This window comes from Numenius arquata, chromosome 5 (genome assembly GCF_964106895.1).
Source record: "Numenius arquata chromosome 5, bNumArq3.hap1.1, whole genome shotgun sequence".
Lineage (NCBI taxonomy): Eukaryota > Metazoa > Chordata > Aves > Charadriiformes > Scolopacidae > Numenius > Numenius arquata.
The window spans coordinates 58,330,577-58,343,893 of NC_133580.1; the positions used below are offsets into that span (position 1 = coordinate 58,330,577).

General features: G+C 37.0%; 1 protein-coding gene across 1 annotated transcript in view; it reads left to right on the forward strand.

Moving 5' to 3' along the window:
- Positions 1 to 1,370: 1,370 nt before the first annotated feature.
- JAKMIP1 (janus kinase and microtubule interacting protein 1) overlaps positions 1,371 to 13,317 on the forward strand; it is a 97,329-nt gene continuing 85,382 nt past the window's right edge. The window contains exon 1 of the mRNA XM_074147983.1: positions 1,371 to 1,542. The gene's annotated coding sequence lies outside the window, so the exon portion shown is untranslated. The remainder of the gene's footprint in view (positions 1,543 to 13,317) is intronic.

Below are 13,317 nucleotides of genomic sequence, written 5' to 3' on the forward strand. Positions count from 1 at the left end.
AAATACTTCAAAAATAATTTTGTGTTCATTAATATAATTAATTTTTACTATAGAGAAGAATTATGGTAACTAAATTTGTTTTGGGGGCAACAGATAAACTAATGTGACCCTAAATTCTCTCTTCCTTAATTGGGAGAGCAGTTCAACATTTACTTCGAAATGGTTTTATCTCTTTATGGTAAATACATCTATGACTGAAGCTCCTCTTGTATCTGAAAAAATCGTCTTCGTATCTACTTAATAATGACAGAATGATGCTGATTATGAAAAGAATATAAAATGTTGTTGAATATTATAACTTGGCTTTCTGCTAAGGTGAATGTGGTTTGATTTTTAAATCTCAAAGGAATGCTATTTAAAGGTGTTCCCCCTGCCCCCTTGTCCTTTAGTCTGTCCTGTTCTTGTACATCCAAACAGTTGAATGTTGATTAACAAATCAATTAGACTGAATATTTTATTTAGCTGACTCTACATAACGAAAATGAAATGCTCAAAACATGATATGTTTTGGAAAGTGGTTTTATCGTTCTAATTATCCATAAGGAGAGTTCCTGTAACTTGGGACTAGGAAAATCTGGGCATAGGAAAAGCTTATGAAAATCTGGGCAGAGGGATTTAATTCTCTGGATTGCTTATGCCCATTTGCTCAATGTTACAGGAAAAAACCTCCCTATTTGGTCCCTATTTGTCTTATCTGATTGGTCATATTTCTTGCACATCTATGTCTTACTTATTTGGCTAGACTATTTCTGATATCTCCACTTTATCTCCTCAGCATGGCAGTGTAAACACAAAGATTTGTGCAAGAATGGTGCTGTTACATCGTGCAGCTATGCGCGGGCACTTTGCTTTAGAGAGAGACTGGCGGCTGCTCTGAAAAACTAGTATTGCTGCAATGTGTTGGGTATTGGGCCAGCCACATTTATTAAAATGTCTCTTTCTTTGTTTTGCTGACTGATCATGAAATCTGCCAAAATTGATACTTTTCCCTCTCTTTAAATCGATGTAAATTTAATGTAGATAAACTTTGGTATTGGTCTCGTATTTCCGTTTATTTTCTTAACATGCTTTTGAACAATCCATCTGTGCTGACTAATCCTCTCTACAAATATTATTTATGCCCCCTGCCATGTGATTACAGATCCATTACTCTTCAAACACAGAAGAGAAGTACTATAACGCGCTTGTGTCTGAATAGTTTCTCTTACTTGCAAATATAAGAAGGTAGTACATTTGGGTAGCTGATAGCTGTACTGTGGCTGGCAGAATTCCCACGTGCGTTTTTACCGTTAGATAAGTGGGTGGCTGGTAATGGTCGTGTTGAGATAAGATAAGTAACGTTTCACTTAGTCGTCTAAAAGTACTTCTTTATGTGTTTAATGTTTGTACGAGGTATTAAAAAGAAAACTAAGCGAGCTTTTCTGACACCTTGGAAAGGCCTCTCGTATATCTAAGGTTTGCTGTCCGATATTAGAAATAACAGATCTTCAGCCTATTGTGAAGCTCCTTGTGTATTCATAAGAGTATGAATGGGAAAAGAAGGTATGAACCATGAGAAACCAATAGCCTACATGGTATGCATTCAATAAATAGTAGCAGAGACCATGAAGTTGGCAGTTTTGACAATTCTCTAGGTTATACTGTCCTTGTAATACCTGGTGCTTTTTCGTGATAAATGGGCTCTCTCAGGGTTCTGGTTGTCTTTCTAGCTTTTTGTTTGTTTTTCTCAGCTCATCCATTCAATTAATTTGTAACTTCAATAGCTCTGAACAATGTGTTATGAATATGAAATAGCTTTGATAATATGATTTGATTATGACAGTATATGTGTGAGGGGAAAAAAAAGGCATGTTTTATGCATAGCATTGTATAAATGCTGATTTCCAGGAGCATAGTTTTGAAGGACACTAATTATCTCAACAGCTGAAACTTATCCTTTCTGAAGGAGACCCATCCTGTGCACATACACACATACTATATTTATATGTATTTATGTTAAGTGTATTATGAGGATTTTTGTATTACAAGTAGTCTTAAGTAAAAACATATTTTAAAATGTGCCTTTATGTGTTTCTGTATTATAATCAGCTCGGACAATAACAATCAATTTCATGGTGTTGCTCAGTAGCTCAGTACTGCAGTTCTGCAGTCAAGTTCTCTAGGGTGGCATAATGTATTATTTTGAGGGAACTGCTTTCTATCAGACTTCTGTTTAATTCATGGAGACCTTCCTGCTTCTCCTTCTGCCTTGCGTGATCTTTTTGCTCATCCTATATTTTACATAAAATTTTGAGTCAGTGTGCCTGAAAAATGGCACATACTGAAGCACTTCTGTCTCCCAGCTGAGTTCACTTTCCAGTGAATACACTTTTTTGGGTCTGGATGGGGCTGAGTAGCATAAATATACTTTACGACTACAGAATCGACCAATAGAGTTCTGATTTGTGTTGAAAAACTGCTTGTATCAGAGATGTTAATTTGAAGAAATAGTATTAGCATAGGGTACTAGATTGTGTCATTTTCAGGTATTCTCCTAAGTTCCGTTTTACTCACTTTATGTAAGTATTTTCATCTTGAAAAAACAGAATTTGTCAGCTATGAAGTCTGAAATGTATTTCGCTAATCTGAATCTCTGTGATCCTCTTTACCTGAATTGTTTTTAGATGTTTTACTGGCTATGGAAAATTTATGACGTTTATCATTACAGTGCCCTGCCCTAGGGACAGTACTGCTTCATGATCCAGGAAGAAATCTCTCTATTTACACTTCAGGAAAGGGTTATAAGAGAAGCTGGCAATTCAAGTTTGTTAAAGAGTGTGACAGACTAGTACGTCTGAGAGGGATTCCTATGTAGACAGAATCGTGGGTTTTGTAGGTGCGCTCTGAAGTCAGGACCATCAGGGATGCAAATCTGTACTTAGTCCTGAAGATGACCAATAAGGAAAATGTTGAGGGGTGGAGGGGATCAAAATTAAATCCTTTGAATAGGAGAAAAGTTTAAATTTGATTAGTTGGCAACCCCTGAACACAGTGCTGTGCAGGCTTGATAAGGATCTTTGCCACAACCCTGCTAGCCTCTGCACTACTTCTTGCTATTAAAACCAAAGTAGAAGTTAGGGGAGGGAAATAAATTCTGGTTGATTTATGTAGAATCTAGCTTAATTTTAAGACATGCAAAGGGGAACCAGGTGTGGGAATATATTAAGATGTAAATGATAAGTGTCTGATCTGTAGCAGAGACTTTTCTACTGCTTCATTGAGGAGCTTGCATTTCTGTATTGAGGAAATACTTAACTGTCGTCTTGTTGTTTCAGACAAGAGGTCGAAGGGGATGCAAAAGAATTATAGTACTTTCCTGGGCTTCTGAAACTTAACCTGGCCTTGTTTTGCCTTTGGGATCAGTTGCACTTTATTCTGTCTGTTCAACTGTGGCAGTTTAATATTTCTGTGCTTTTCAGGAAACTGTGGAAAGCTGACTTCCCATCTTTCTCAAGTAAAATAACTTGTGTTAAACTGCTTGCAAGAGTGCAGTAGTAACAATTTCCTGCACAAGCATAACTTTATTTTTCCCCTGCCTTACATTTAGTGATATATATATGAATGATCTATTTTTTTTTTAAAGTTAATAAAAGCCAATGAAAGAATAGGAGCTTGGAAAAGGGGTTATGTTGCTGGTGGAGGGCAGTTTCCAAGTGTGCTGGATGTTATTACAACCCAAGAAAAAAGAGAAATTTGGTAGTAGAAGGGAGGTAGAGAGTATTTGGGCATTTCAGTTAAATTTTAGATTGTTCATTGAAAGTTAAAAGGGGACCCTCCAGTCAGGACAGTGAAAGGAAACCCACTACCTACCTATTTACTGGTGAAGACCTGCATTTCTCAAAGGGAACATCTAGTAATTTCCTATCATTAATCCCTTACAACATTTGGGATGTGTTAGTGATCTCTATGGTTTGATGTGTCCAGATTTCTACTGTTAAAAAAATACAATAAATACTATATGTTTGTAGCACAGCCATTTGAATTGATATTCTCAGGGAGAGGAGGGAACATGGTCACACTTAAGAGCTCCCGGCTGAGGACTGGTGGTTGTGAGGAAAGAGCAGACAAACAGCAGAAAGGACTTTTATTTAGGCTAGTGATAAGAAGCGGGCTACATCACTGAGAAGATTAGCTCTCTTTCTTCCTTTATTAGAGCCTTCTTAAGCAGGCTCCGTTCTGGTAGCCTGTTCCCCAGGGTATATGCCTTCCACCACCCCCACCTCTTCTTTCCCACCCCCCTTCCTGTTTTGGGAACAATTAGGTGAAGTTTTGCTGTTGAAGTCACAGCCAGCACTCTAATTTTTGAGGCTTCCCTCTGTCACCTCTTTTAGGGAATGAGGTAGGGAGAGGGACAGAACTGAATACTAATATCAATTCATAGCAGAAATTATATGGATATGAATATATTTTTACACAACTGGATGCAAAGTTAGGATTGCTACTGTATCCTATTTACATGATAATGCGACTTGAATAAAAAATTTGTCCACAGTCAAAGATAATTTACAGAAGCATTTAGACCTTGCGGAAAATGGCCTTCTTTGCAGGCACCATGGGAAGAAGGGGGTTGTGTTCATAAAGAATGAAGCATAAACATCTTTCATTCAGCCACAAGGACTCCTGGAAGCTTCAGATGACACATCATGGCCTCAACTTTACCTAAAACACTGTACCGTCTTTATGGTCTGCTCTCTGGAACTGTATAGTGAAATGAAAACTTGATTTCCCAACAAAGGAAAAATGTTATATAGGTAAAAGGGATAATGTTTTCCTCAGAGTGAACAATAAACACTTTTAATTCCCCTAAATGACCAAAACGGCCTGACCTGCGTTTGGTAGTTTGAGGTATGCTGCTAGCAATGCTGTGCTCCCGCTATGTTGGATACCCCTGGATGTGCAACTTGAAAGCTCAAAATTGCATATGCAAATAATCTATGTTCCGTGTCTAACCATTCTTTCAAAGTTGGAAGCTTTATTTATATATATATATATATATTTATATTTATATTTGTGTGCATTCATGTATTTCTGAGCTTCAAAATACTTTGGGACAATCTAATCTGGGCAGCAGTCAGTCTCATAGTCTGTAGCGGTCACTATAGATCTGTTTGTCACAAAGTAATTCTGGAGATTTGTATATATATCTAATTGCACGTTTCTCTCTTTTTAAGCTGAATTATAACTGAATGTCTTTTTTTTTTTTAATTCTGAGGGATGCTATCATTAAAGTTATGGTTTTGATACATATATCTGGTTAAAAGTATTTTCTGCAAGTCTTCATGGCTACCACATTCATCTCTAAGCATTTTCAGAAAGCAGATTCGTACTTCTGGTGGCCAACTTGCCAACAACCTTTCCAAAAAGCCTGGCATGGTTTGAATCAAATTTTCTGGCAATTACTAGAAGGGTATTTTATTGGTAATCTTCTCACGGTGGTGAAGCATTTTCAGTTTGTGGATATTGGAGGATGGTTACATAAAGAAAGTCTTTAGTTCACAGAGTTTCTCCTCTGTGCTTTGCTGTGCTTGTCTCTGTTCTGTTTAAGCTGAGAAAGAAATGAAAGTTTGTCTCCGGGCTCTTGCTGTGTTAGTATCTAGCTGTGCATTTTACTGGCTGTAGTTTTAAGCTGCTGCCCTTCTCCCTTTTGGAATTTAGGTTGTGAGGGGAAAGAAGCTATTGTCTGGCTGAAATATCCAGTTTAAATATTTTCTCCCAGGTGATGCAGTTGCATCAGCCAGTCACCAGAGTGACTTAAACTCTGTTCACTGCAATGAACACTCACTCAAATATCAATATTTGAAATGCTAACATTAGCTGGCTGATTGTCAGAGCACTGTTATGAGAAAGTTAATAGATCCTGTGAGGGAATTGCAGTTTTGTGGGACACTAAATTTGATGATTCCTGCCAAGTAACAATTGTAAACTCTTACAGGTTCTCATGAGCCTCATTTCTCATAACTCTATTCAGTCTCTCATATTTTAATATTGTCCTCAGAATATCTTTCCGAGGTAGGCAAGTATAATACCTGTTTTACTGAGAGATTAGGTGGTTTGTTCAAGGTCGTATAAGGAATCTGTGACAGAACCACAGATGGAACCAAAATCCATCAAGCCTTAGCCTATGTTGCCCATAACATAATCATTATTATTATTATCCAGTTAGATTTGACATTAGAGTTGAATGTGGGGTGTCTTACTTCAAGAACATTGAAGTTGAGCAGGAGTCCTTGATAAGGCAATCAAATATAAGTTTGAGGTCCTAAATTCCTGAGCGCAGGTAGATACTTTTTGGGTATTCTGTGACTCTTCAAAATTTAAGCAACAGCACTGCCAACTCTGTAGTATGTATATTTATTTTGATCTCGGGAACCGTGGAACTTGGCTTTAAAGTGGAGCATGATGGCATCTTTGGAAAAAATAAAGCATGTTCATTTATCATTCTTCCTGTATTACTGGAATAGAAATAGGCCAACATCATTTTTTTCTAAGAGTCCTGATTTTAATGAGAAGATTTGTCGAAGCTGAGCTGCCCCTTGGTAGGTGAGGAAGGTTTGTCATTAACCTGCTCAGTGTTACAACTTTATTGTGATGACTACTGACGCTTGTGCTGCTCTCCACGTAGCTGTGTAATTCTTCTGCGATGGTGCAGTAACGTGGGAATGTGGGCTGGCTGGCACAATACAAGGTGGCTTGCAGGTTTAGTAAAGGTGATTAATTGCACGCAGTAATTATTGAGATGAGAGATAGTGGCATCAAATCATGCCACCTCTGTTTGCTTCACTGTTCAACTGGTAACTAGATTACGTTCAGATATGCCTTTTCTCCTTGTTACGCCTAGTTGACCTCTCAAATTTATCATATGGATTTACAAAATAATAAAGTAAATATTCAACATTCATTAAAAATTTAGACAATGCCAGTTTTTCTCCCACTGAGATTCCACCTCTCTTTTGAATCATCAAATTGGTAATATGAACTTCTCTCCCCAAGCCTGTCAGTTGTCTTGCACGTTTTCTATACAGCTGTCATCCTTGAATTTTTATTTTTTCCAGTTTTGGTTTTTAAGTATTCTGGCCCTTTACAATAAAAGAAATAATAATTACAGTTTAAAAAAAAATTCCAAAGGAGCCTTCCTGAAAAAATCAGATAAATATCTAAACAAAAGGGGTCCAGTATAATCCAAAAGCCTAAATTTGGCAGGATGATTAGTCTTTGGGGTTTCAGTGACAGTGGATAAAGATATTAGAATCTGTCTCTGTATTTGTTGTTTATCCAGCCCTAATTGGGAAATGCTGCAACTTCTTGCTCCTGTTTTTGGTCTTAAATACTATGCTTTAAAGGGAGTGCTGGTCCTCAATGAAAGCACAGGGATCTCCTTGCATCACACCCAGGGTACGGTGAGCAGGGCAGGAGTCTGGACATACGTTGGGCTAGACAGCAGGCACCTTGTCAGGTCTCCTGTGTGCGCTCAGAAGAAAGGACTTGGCACAGAGATCAGAGGATCAGCTCTGCCTAGGGCTGCCTCTCTGGGGTTGCCATTAACCCAGCACCCTAAAGGGCTCTCACTGCAACAGAGCCCAGTTTGGAAGGTTGTGGAGGGAAGGGTTTGTTTTATCATTTTTAGTTGCATTTGAACTTTGCCTTTTTGTGCTACTGTCTTTTTATTTTTATTTTATATGTGTCACAGGACTGCTTTTTGTAGTATTTTGTCTTTTAATATGGTTAGTAGAGTGATTTTTAATGAATAATCCAGAAAACAATCCTATGAGTTTAATTGGGTGAATATTAATGAAGAATGATCATTCATTGGAGCCAACTCATTTTTTTATTTATTTTAAAGGCCTGGGATCGAGCTCATAACTTTTTGAGAAGGGATTCAGGTCAAGCTTTCAGTAAGTCCTAGCGTATTAAAGTGTTGTGTAGTGCAGAAAGGGAGTTGCAGAAGGCATCTGCATCGGGTCTGGAAGGGGCCAGGAGGGCTGGGGAGGGAGGGAGGAAGGAGGCAGCGGTGGTTTGGAGGAGACCTGGTTCACTTCCTCTCCCTCCTGGTGGGGCTGTATTCGAGTCGGTGCTCGCCATCACTTTCCTGCAGAAGACTATGTCCTATTGTCTGGTAAGGCAGCTGTACTGCTCACTGAGTACTACACAGATGTCTCCAAACAAGCTGTGGTGTTGTGCAAACACATTCCGTGTGTATCTTTGCCTCTGCTTTTTGTTCCCATCCCATTATGTAAATTTGTTATTTTTGATTGTTCTCTGCTATGCCCATAGCTTTGACCTGAGCAGCTGTAGTGATTTGAGGAGTTTATCATTTTCAGGATATGAGACAGGGGTCTTGTGTCTGAGGTTAGCATTTTTGCACCCAAAAGGTTGCGTTTCTGTTGTTGCCTGGCAGAGGAATGGCAGTGACAATTGTCTGTAGTCACAGTACATAGTCCATTTGAAGTTTTGACCTGGTCCTTCAGTTGCCCTCCAAAATAGTCTGTACAATCTGAGACCTTTTATTCCCTTAAATTCTTTTCCATCATGTAACTATTCTTCTAAAGGGCTTGCAAGAATTACTCAATATACCGTCCCTTCTGTAAATAACTTTAAAAAAAAAAAGTGTACATAATAAATTCAAATTAATCTTGGTGACTAAATGCCTTTGTGATTCCTTCCCTTCCCTCTGCCTTGTCCTCTTCAGCTCAAACATTCCCTTTTACTGCATATTAACTTGTGATATTTTCTTGTAAATCAAGAGCTAGCTATTTTTGGATGGGCTGCTTATGTCCTTTGACTAGAGTGAGGCCATTAATGTACTGGATGCTATCCAATGGCCTCCAGTAGTACCAATCAAAAATAATTATTCAGTGTTATATGGTTGTCTGTAGTAGGTACACATATGTTTGAGGGTGTGTACAGGGTTTAAATGAGTTTGATATACTTTATTTTATTTGTGTGTGTTATGCAGTGACTTGGAAACATATTTTAGTTGCATGTGTTTTAACAGATGCGTACATGACAAAGGCAACCAATTAACTGAAGTGAAAATGAATACATCGGTGAAATTCATTCTGAAATTTGCCAAACTCTAGTTCTGTTAATTGTTCCATGAGGACCTGGAAGGCAGTGATTTGTGACAGGATGTTAAAACATGGGTACTGATTCCTGGGGGCAATGTGAATTTTCTGAAAGACTGTGTAGATACTGAATCTCAGCAGGTCACTTTTTCTGATGTGCCATTGAAAAAAATAATGGAAGCAATTACTCTCCTTGGCGGAAGAGCTAACTGATGACATATGCTCATCCACAGGGTATCACCTGCTATGGAACCTTCTGCGTGAGGTGTCATAAAAGCCTAACTCATGCTACACTGGAATCTCTGCAAAGTAAGAAGTTATCTTTCTTCAACTGTGCTCAACAGGATTATGTTACCATGAGCTCTTTCTGCAAAATGACAGTTAAAAATACTTAGAGCTTCCTAGTGATTGCTTTCCGTATGGTGTGGACCTGTAGGTATATTGTCATTCAAGCAAGAATGGCTCAGGACTGTAGGCTGTGAATCTGCAAAACTGAATGGGGACCTGTTAGTTAACAAAAAATATGCTTTAGTTTTTATCCACCAAAAAAAAAAATAATCACAAATGGACTTATAAAAGAGTTCCGCTGTAAGGAAACTCTGCGTTTCTCTCAGTGGGGTAGGATTCACAATAACCCTCAAAAGCTCTACTGTTATAGAAATAGACCTGTCTCTGTAGGTAGCTAACAAATGAGCATCTAAAGTGTGAGTAGTCTACAACATACTTAGAGAATTGTTCTGATAATGTATATTTATATTTTTTAGCTGGGACATTATTTTACATCCTGTAGAGATGCTTTTGCTTTTATCCATTCAGTCATGTTTTATTACATAGAACTGAGAATTGAAGCAGGAAATTTAGGTCATCTGAACCATGTGAGAAATGTGCCTTGGGCATTGAGAACTATGAATGTTGTCTTCCCCGTACAGTCACTGATTGATTATCACTGTTTTTTCAAACTATACCGTAGGCGAACTGGCAGTTACTTCTGAAGTTAACTTTGTGCCTGTGTCCACTGCATTTACTACTGTTGGGTGCTAGGATGATAACATTTATTTTAAACTTCTTGAATAATCAGAATTGTGCTGTACTAAGAATGTACTTAAGTCTCATGTTCACGAGCATAATAAGGGTTATTGGTAGCCCATAATAGGCTCTGCAGAATTGAAAGATAAAGGTTGAAGCAAAATGAAAAAACACTATTGATATGGAGGCAAAGTGTCTAGACGAAGAAGCTTTTCTTTTTTCCTGTATCTGTGTTTTTGCTTGGTGTTTCAGCTGAGGTGACTCATTAACAACTTCACCTTCCAAAAATCATGTTGAAGCTGAATAGCGTTCAAATCTGAATCAAGACGGGAATGCTGAATTTTTGGATGACACTATTTAGTAAATTTTTTTTATTACCATGCTAGTTTATCCATATTTATTACTTGAGTTTATGGGTGTACTTACTGTTCCTCCTGATTACTATTTATAACTGTAAGACTCACTTTCTAAAGATATAACCCACCACTTGATTCTGTACTGAATACACGAGATATGTTTAAAGACTTGCATTTCTTTAAATGGACTTATTATTCACTAGCAACTATTAAGTTCCTTCTTTTATTACTGTTAATTAAGAAGAATTTGTTGATGCTACACTTTCACATTTTTGCAATAATTAATTTTTCCTTTTTTGTTATGTTTTATTGATATTTAATATCTAGAAGTATCCTGTAGCAATTCCTGAATTAGTTCTAGGCTTTCTTGCTAAAACCAGGGAAGAGATTGAGGTAATGAAGAAGTACATCCTTTAAATCCGTAAAGCAAATGCAAGAGAAATTGGAAGTTATAATTGGAACACTGCTCAGCTAATTGGTTTTCCAGGTACATTAGGAATTTAATGGATTTCCCAAAATGTCTAGCACAAATGAAGTAATAATTTGTTAATCATGTTAAATATTTTGATCTCTCACATGCCAGTCCCCTAAACTGTTGAACAGTTGATTCAAGTCCAATCAAGTTTATTTCTTTTGTTGTTGTTCTTTTTCTTGAATTACCAGCGTCCCTATACTTATCAAGTAAAGTGAGAGATTTGGTATGTTCCAAAAAAAGAAAAAGTGACTTGTGATTTAGAATCCATTACTCTTTCCTGTTGTTTTTTTTATGAAATATTAAATATGTTCAAATGATCTTAGGTTTGCAATAAGTGCATAGAACTCAGTGCAGGAAGTGAGTAATTGTGGGACTGTAGTTTGGTGGCTTCATGAACTTGCCTCTCAACTGACATACGGTGAGTTAATAAATAGGTTGTTGGTTGAAGCTTCTGAGTAAGTAAGGTCAAATTTTGTCAGAGTAGAATATTTTTTCCTTCTTTTTTTCTCAGTGTGTTTATGAGTTTAATTTTTAATTTTTTTTTTTTTTAATCCTGACCCTTATCCAAACAGTAAATGTGGGCAGTCAACTAGAGTGGAATCTAGGCACTCCATGGTTCTAACCTTTGCAGGAATCAAGATGCATGCTTTCTGCTGTAGCCCTTGTGTGTCTGGGCTTTGAGCCTCTCTGAGTGCATAGAGAGACTTTCTGTTGCCATAGTTCCCACTTTGAAATAGATAGGCTGAAGGATATATCTAGGGAAGAGTAAAAATGGAAATGTTTTTATGCGCATTGACGCAGGTTGATGAGTTGTTTGGGTTGTGGGTTTGGTTTGGGGGTTTTTTGGGGTTAGTTTAGTTTTTTTGTTAATGCCTATGAGAGAAGGGGGTGATTTTCTTCAGGTTCTGGGTCTAAGCTTTTATTTTACCTGAAAGGCACAATTTTTAACTCTTGTGAGTTGCAGGAAAAAGATTGAGAACAACGTTTTGAGATTCCAATTATTATTTTTTTTTTTTAAATTTTGAAGAGTACATCAGAGTAGTGCTGAACCCTATTTTTAAGCCTAATTTAAGTGCCCAATGTAATTTGAACAGCTTTAAAGAAAGTATATTATGTTTAGACCCCTGCTCTGTTTCAGAGGTAGACAACAGCATTATTTTGATACCTTACCATAGGACCTGAATTGTTATGGGGTTTGAGTGATGGTGACTCTGGGATGAAATATGAACTCCGCTGTCATCGAGAGTTTTATATGACGAGGACTTCAGAGACAGGCCATCCCATGAAGTGTGTAATTATAACTTTAGATATTCATATTGAATGATCTAGTATCTTCGTAATATACTTGGAAACATGGTACGGTCAAGAGTGATTATTGTTTCTGAACAAAATATACGTGGTAATTTCTAAACATTCCACAGTGAAGAACTGGTTTTCAGTTCTCTGGATGTCATGTATATCCACATCAAGCACAGTTACCTCACTTTCTCATTTTACTGATGGAGAAACAAGCATGTCTCTTACTTAAATGGTCTTTATTCCAAGCTGTATTTGAGGTGAGGGCGGGGGAGGGAATCTAATAAGGTTAAAATTCATGTAGCCAGGCCAGTGAGAGATGGTTTTGGTTTCGTTGACTTAGTTAATCATCTACTGAATAAAATCATGTATAATCTGGTTGCATCAGGAATTTTGTTTTAGTAAGGATCAGGAATAATTCCTCAATGGTATCGGAACACCCCAGACAGCCTTTAAGATAATTCATTTCCCCTTCCAGCATTGCAGATGTTGTGGAATTATTATAGATTGGATTTGCACATCTATGTTATTTTAGATTTTCTTTAAAAATTGACCAGGGAAATAACACTAGCAACTGATTTTGAATTCAAATTTTTCATACAGTTAAGGATTTTGGATTACATACATTGATTAAATAATCTTTAGCATCAGAGAATCCATAGATTAATAGAATGTAATTCCTTTATTAAGAACAGTAATTATTCAGGTTTTTTCTACTCACTGAAGAGTTCTTTGTTTCAAGTTACTGTAAGAATATTGCTAATTCATTTTTCTTGAATCAACAATTATTTGTAAAATAATAGTAACGTCAGTGTGTGTTTGTTTTGTAAGGTAGGTTTGATATATAAATAAAAGATTTAACTCAATTTCCTGTTTTTTCATAAATTAGATATTAAAAATGCTCACTGTCATGAATTTAAGAAACAGATTAGATTTTATTGCGTGGGATAAATCTATAGATTATTAAGTTTGGAAGGAAAGACATCTGATATTACAAAACAATGATTTCCCTTAAGTTACTTTAGCAAATAACTGGTATAGTTGATATTTTTTCCTATTGCTT